Raw genomic sequence first — 7,500 nt, forward strand, 5'->3', positions numbered from 1 at the left:
GCTGGTGCCTCCAGTCTCTAAACTACAGGAGGTAGAGTCTGCAGTTATCAGACCTGCTGGTACCTACAGTCTCTAAACTACAGGAGGTAGAGTCTGCAGTTATCAGACCTGCTGGTACCTACAGTCTCTAAACTACAGGAGGTAGAGTCTGCAGTCTCTGGAATCGTCTACCAGTCGGGGTCCGGGAGGCAGACACACTAGGTACTTTTAAGAATAGACTTCAAACTTTTCTTTTTGATAAATCTTATAGTTAGGGCTGGCTTAGGACCAGCTCATAGTTCTGCTGCTATAGGCCTAGACTACCGGGGGAACTGGCACCAGGATCTCTTATCTCTCTCTCCCTCTCTCTCTCCCAGCTTTCATATCTTATTACTGCTTGTCTCTATCTTTATATTTAAGTTACTAACCTCTCATTTTTCTGGGAGCTCTCTTAGGTTCCTTGGGACTGTTGGCGAGGATGGCCTGGATTAACCCGATACAAATAAAGATTGATTGATTGGTAGATCTCATTTAAGAATCATAACTTTCTTGTTACATCCAGAAATACATTTCAGGACCTGTTGAGTATATATATTACTTTTTTAGTTCTTGCTGTGACCTCTGTCGATATCCTGTGCTGTCAGTATGTTTTGTGTTAATGTAACAGAAGTTAGGCTGTGTGTGTAACTGCACGTCCCGGCTTTTTACTCCCTCAGGTAGACGTACAGTACAATCAGACAAATACCAAACTCTCTGTCTGAAAATAAGTAGAACCAGATTCCCCCCATCAGTATATGTGGTGACAGACAGTAGTTTACTTTAACTCTGTCATGCTAAATACCGGAGCATCTTTCACTCTCACATTAACCATTACCTCAGTGGAAACCAGATAAACTCTTACCCTTACCCTAACCCTCATCTTACAGAGTGGTCCTGCATTGTTTCCTTCATCAGTTAAACTGTCAGATTGTCAGTATCAGTTTGAGATTCTCTTGTTGCTGCAGAGAAGATAAAGAACCTCTCTGCTGAACCTGTAGACCCAAACCCATCCACACAAAAACGGCAGTTGTTGCTCAGTGGTAGAGTCTGTTTTTTATTGTTTATTATTTTCATTGTATTTACTTATTGAAATATGGACAGTGAACATAAACATCTCAATGTTCTAGATTCTAGCCTGAGGCTCATTTTCATCTGTAGCTCCTTGGCAGGCTGTTGGTGAACACATAAACAAAATTACATAAAATCATGATGACAATCAACACTTATTCAACAGCATATACTGTACATGAGTTAATAGGGACACACACATATATATATATATATATATATATATATATATATATATATATATACCAGTATAAAGGCTGGCTGTTTGATGTTGAACAGAAGAACCAGTATGAAGGTGCTGCTCGTACAGTTGTACGTTGGCCCTCGAGTCTGCAACTTTAATGTGCTGCTGTGATCGCACATGGCTCTCTTGAGTTTACATACACAGATGTGTGAATGCTTATACTTGGGTTCGATCCCCAGCTTCTGCTGTCACATATCCGATATGTCCTTGGGTGAGACACTTAACACTAAGTTGCTCCTCCTGCTTTGGCCGTGGGGTGTATGAAATTGTGATGACCCTGTCAACAGCTGCACGGTGTGCCCTGGCTGGAGGCTCATTGGCAGGATCAGCTGCACCTGGGCCTTGTTCACATTGATCTACAAAGATCTGCTGGTTTTTCTGATTGTCAGACATCTGACACTGTGGCTCTCTGACTTCTGATTTCCTTCATCCTGACCGACATTTGCACATTTATTTCAATAATTCTGTACCGAGATTAAAGTAATGAATGAGAAATTCATCCACATAAAAAAACACAGGTGGAATAAAGTGAGGAAACTTTTTTGAAATGCGTGGCTCATGTGGTTGACTTAGGAATCTATGAATGATGGGGGAAGGCTCTATGGTGTCCCAGAAGCTGTACCAGGTGTTCTGAAGTGTCAATCAATGTTTGCTAGAAAGTACGACCATCTGAGAGGGAAAAGCTGCCTGATGCATTTATCGCTGCTCATTGAGTGGACAACCCAAAGTAACCTAACCCCTAAGCCTAGTTATATTTCTGATTTGCATACAGACTGAAGGGATTTTCCCAACCCGTTCTCAGGAAGTACTCTTCACTTTGTAAAACATACATCCATAGAGTTCTGCATGGATCAATGACGCTGACAAACAAGTATCCAAACACCTGGGTCTTTGACCCCAAAAGCCCTGACAGTAATTCTAAAAACAAAACATTTGTCTCCTCATCAGATAAGTAGGACTCTGTCATCACACGGTTCTAATGTTCAAAAATCCTTTGGGTACATTGATCCCACTTTATGATGTTCATGATTTCAACAAACAACTAGCACCATAGACGTCATGCAAGTCAGGATTTTCTCTTCCACCTCAGCTGGGACCAGAGACCCATAGAAACATAAAAACATCCCGCTACTGCACAGCAAAGGTTGTCCAACAACATTTCACCTCTGAGCGAGTGTGTGACTCCTTCAGTTACATGACAAACACTGTTTCCTGGGAATAGGCGATATAATAGATTCTGTGTGTGTGTGTGTGTGTGTGTGTGTGTGTGTGTGTGTGTGTGTGTGTGTGTGCGAGAGAGTCAGTGATGAAATCGTTCCATCTTTTGTTCATAGCTGGTAAAGCGACACTTGACTGGCTTGTTGTTTCATAAAGGCTCCATTGTGTTACAGTGATGGCTGGCCGTCTTTACAGGAGTCTAGATCGTTTCTTCATCATGTGTTGTTCTCATGATGAAGAAATCACAGACAGGAAAAGACCCTTGTGTTCACGTAACCCTGCTGACAAGTGCAGCTTCAGTCAACAACTCTGTGACAAACATTTAGACTGTTGTCAGTCATTTACTCTGAACTCAGGTCTGGGATTTTGACATTTCACACTTTGTAAAGTTTGCTTCAACATTTTCAAACACAGTGATTAAATTATCCAACATATTTCTGCATGGAGTCAAACGATTTTTAGAAAAGTAGGGTTAGAGTTTCTCCAGAGAGAACATCATGCATGATCCTGTTCCTCTTGTCTGACTTTGTTGTCATAGTTGGTATTGTTCTGTGTTGGTGTTGTGCACTGTTGCGTTTGTTTGTGTATCTGATATTGAGTTGTGTTTTAAAGACCTATTGTAGGACAAGTTAAGGCCCTGACATTCCAAGAAGACGCCAAAGAACTTGTAGTGAAGAAGGCTGAATGTGTCGTCAGTGCACGCCGTCTTTTGTCTTGGTCAAAAAAGCTTCATTAGGGGGGCGCTTGGTGGTGCAGTGGTTAGTGCGCATGTCCCCATGTATGGAAGCTATAGTGCTCAACGCGGGTGGCCCAGGTTCGACTCTGGCCTGCACGTCACTCCCTCTCTCTCTCTGATTTCGACTGCTATCCAGCACATGTGTCAGAGGAAATAACTCTATGTGCCAGCAGGTGGCAGAAATCTGTAAACTTCATTCCAAAAAAGTGAAACCGCAAGATGACAAAAAAGAACGCAAGCAAATCGTTGGTATGATACGAGAATAACATTTTCTCACCCCTGTCGCTCACCGCTCCTTATAGGTAGCATACTTCTCATGTATGATTGTGCATGATAAAAACTTGAAAATGACACTGGCGTTGTCAGCCTGTTTTTTTCCTTTACATAGATTCACTTATCTAAACAGCCAATCAGATAGATTTCTCTCACCAATCACAGTGGCAACTGCTGATGCTACAACAGGTAGCGATGGTGCTGGACACACCCAAAGACCAGGGCAACGACCGCTCACTGACAGGCTGGCGTCTCTTTGGTGTGTCTGGGCTTTTACTGTTATGTGTGGCAACAAATAACATCCTCTTTGTCATGATCCCATCATGGCAGGTCCCTCCTTCCCCGTTGTGTTGTTTGTATTCCCTGCCTGTGATCCTCATGTTTCTTTCCCCTGTTAGTCTGTGTGTGTGGCTGTAGGCGTGGCTACCTGGGTGCTGGCTGCACCAGGTGTACCTAATCTTCTCATCAACCCTGGCTGTACTTAAACCTGGGATTCCTCTGCCTCGGTGCCAGATCGTTGCGTCTACCAGTGTGGTAGTAGTGTTTTGTGGATCACGGCCTTTTTGTATTTTTTCATCTAGCTTGGTTAAGCTGGGTACAAACCCCTCTGTGCTTCCCCACATCAGATCGTCGTTTTTGGATTCGTGTGTGTTCTTCACTATCTGCTCACTGCCTGCTGATATTCTCAGGAGGAACTTCACCACGGGATTGGAGACTCGCATCACACTCGGACCGAGTGTTCACCTCACCATTGGGATCCCTGGATGCATCACCCCCTCCCCCTCACTGTCACTTAATTGTTTATTAAATTGGACACTTGCTTGAACATGGCTTGAGAGTTATGCTTTTGGGTCCGATCCAGTAGTAGATCGTCACACTCTTTTCTTTTTACTAACAAATAAACAAAAAGGAAAATAAAATCCTCATCTCTCCTGTCTCCTGTCTCCTCTGTCCTCCATAGAAGGCTGCGGCAGGTGATTTCTGAAACCTTTTTGATCAACGAAACAGACTCTGGTTTCGTCTTTTAGTTTGTGTAATACTTCAAGTTCTACATATTCATATGAACAGACATCTAAAGGAGGACACACTATAACTCTCACACTCTAAAGACACAAGATTGATCAAACACAGGTGAGACCACCAGGACACAGCTGAGACCACCAGGACACAGGTGGGACTACCAAGACACAGGTGGGACTACCAAGACACAACTGAGACCACCAAGACACAGGTGGGACCACCAGGACACAGGTGGGACTACCAGGACACAGGTGGGACTACCAGGACACAGCTGAGACCACCAGGACACAGGTGAGACCACCAGGACACAGGTGAGACCACCAGGACACAGCTGAGACCACCAGGACACAGGTGAGACCACCAGGACACAGCTGAGACCACCAGGACACAGGTGGGACCACCAGGACACAGGTGACAGCTCCTATTGCTCCCTTTTTCTCTCTCATTGTGCATTCACATTATATGACTGCATGTTGCCATCGATAAAACTTACTTACTCCCCACATCTTTCCCTGAGCTCTTAGGTCTTGTAGGGTCCTCGGAATTGTTGCTGAGGTTGGCCGGCTGCTATGGACCCCCTTCCAGGCCAGAAGCCCATTAAGCTTTGTCCCTGCAGCAGAAGACAGGCTCTTGAGTAGACCTAGTAGAGATGATCTGGCATTGCTTCAACCTGACATCCCTGATGCTCAGCCAGTTTTCCTCCTAAACCAATCATCATTTTTATTTATTTTCTTATTTGGAGACAGGACAGGGGACAGAGTCGGACATGTGGGAAAGAGGCCACGGGCTGGAGTCAAACCAGGGCCGTTCGCATTGAGGACTAGTCTCCCAACATGGGGAAGTGCACACGAAGTGCCACCAGCGCCCCCTGCATCTTTATTTATGTTTGTCTGGAGGTTGGAATCCTCGCACCAAGGTACATGTCATTTCTGTAAGGACTTAATTAATGTGTCATTTTCATTCACTGTTGCTGATGTCAGGCAGACCTGATACAGTTCAGCTTTGTCTCGACACCAAGGACAGCTTGGAGAGAGTCAGCAGCTCTTCCTGATATCTGCAGGATGTTTGGGGGAAGGCTTGTAGTTCACTCCAAGATCCTTGACGTCACAGATTAATCTAGGTGGGTCAATGTGACACGTCCCGGCTGATAATGGTAATATCTTTTTGAATATATGCAGAGCCTAACCCTAACCCTCTCCTGCAGTATTCATCTCATGTATAAACTATTTCCTCGACATTACACCCTAACCAGAATAATCAGTATGTTTTATCATAGATCTGTTGTCTCACTGCTCTCTGACACATTTGTGTAAATAGTAAACATTAAGTGTGAAAGCACACCCCCTTGTGGTGAACCAGTAGAGGGACACTTTAGGTCAGGATGCCCAGAATCTGAGTCCTATTGGTTTAGAAGTCCGGAGTCCAGCCCATCAGATTGTTTGGCAAGTCAGACTTCTCTAAATGGCGTTTGGATGCAATTTGGGGCTGTATCTCTGTGAGGCCTTTATGCAAACTGTATGTTAATGGAGCCTCTGAATCTCAGACCAGACCTCCAGATGTATATATGTGTTTGTGTGCATGTTTGATAGTACAGATGATAAAATATACAACATCAAAAATTACTTTCATAACTATTCATCATGATCACACGTCATTGAAACAATCATAAAAATAAAAAGAATGATCCTACTTGAACTCGTCCTACCTTTAGCTTCCTGTCAGAGACGTGATAACAGCTGATATGGAGGTCATGTGATCGCAAGATATGTTCTCAGTCGACCTTTTATTATCTCCTGACGGGAAGTTTTTACTGCTCTGACTTTATGACTTTACTGAAAACACTAAACATGCAGCTGAACTTATGACTGTGATACTGAAATCTGTTTGAGGAGTGACAGTTCAAAGGACCCAGAAAGATAAAACGGGTTGGTACTAATAATTACTGTCTGTTTATTTGTTAGGTAGGATGGAAGTCAGAGCAGCAGATAGAGCACTGTTTTCACTTATACCAACTATAATAAATGATTATTTTGTAGAGGCGACCCTTCACAGTAAAATCATTCTGAACAGGTTGAATAAATAAACCTATCTTACATGCAGAGAATAATTTTAGTATTTAGTCATGTTGAGACTGTATTTTGAAAGCTGCTATATATTTAAGTGTCATCTCTAAAACAGGGTGTCGAAAAAATATACTGAAATAACCAACAATAATTTAGATATAAACTATTATATAAACTGCACCTACAGTCATCTATCATCATGGGTCATCATAATGGGAATACTTTTTTATTGCCAAGTACATTCACATATACAAGGAATTTGACTTGGTGTATTGGTGCGAGAGCGCTCTGACACACTGTGGCAATCGTCTATGGCGCCAACTTAAAATCACACATATCTCATCTCTAGGCCCGCTCCTGGTCTACAGTCTCTAAGGGCCTGATTTACTAAAGGATAGATTATGTATTGAATGTATTAAAACATGTGCAAACTTGATACCACCAGCAAAGAATGTGTTGTGAGGACTGCGTCTTTCATATGAGCTAAACAACACGTGTTGTTCCTTTAGTACGTTTACCTTAATGAATATGTAATATGAAGTGTTTCTGCCTCAGCGTGTAAAATACTGGGAGGAGAAAATGTAAAGAAGTGAAGTTAGTACACACAGTGTGATTTACCAAGCCAGGTAAAGACTGAGGTGACATTTTCCTTGCTCGTCTCTCTGGTGTGCTCCTCTCCCAAACACGTTCATCTCCTTCACCAAATCACCACTGCTTGTACCCACATCTTCCATACCTCTTTGCCAGAGTATTTATGTCTGATCAGAAAAAGCACTTTCCGGCTTCTGATGCACAACAAACTTGTGCAAACTTTTGAAGTGAACGTGCAATTTAGTACTCTTTAATTGGGACCGTAAATC

General features: G+C 43.0%; 1 protein-coding gene across 2 annotated transcripts in view; it reads left to right on the plus strand.

Moving 5' to 3' along the window:
- The window catches only part of apobec2a (apolipoprotein B mRNA editing enzyme, catalytic polypeptide-like 2a), a 15,296-nt gene extending 10,802 nt beyond the window's left edge, over positions 1-4,494 (plus strand). Inside the window, exon 4 of one of the 2 annotated variants that reach the window (XM_079341763.1) lies at positions 4,184-4,494. The gene's annotated coding sequence lies outside the window, so the exon portion shown is untranslated. The remainder of the gene's footprint in view (positions 1-4,183) is intronic. The other variant, XM_079341765.1, reaches the window with a different exon arrangement.
- The last annotated feature ends 3,006 nt before the right edge of the window (positions 4,495-7,500 follow it).

This window comes from Symphodus melops (genome assembly GCF_947650265.1).
Source record: "Symphodus melops genome assembly, chromosome: 4".
Taxonomy (NCBI): Eukaryota; Metazoa; Chordata; class Actinopteri; order Labriformes; family Labridae; genus Symphodus; species Symphodus melops.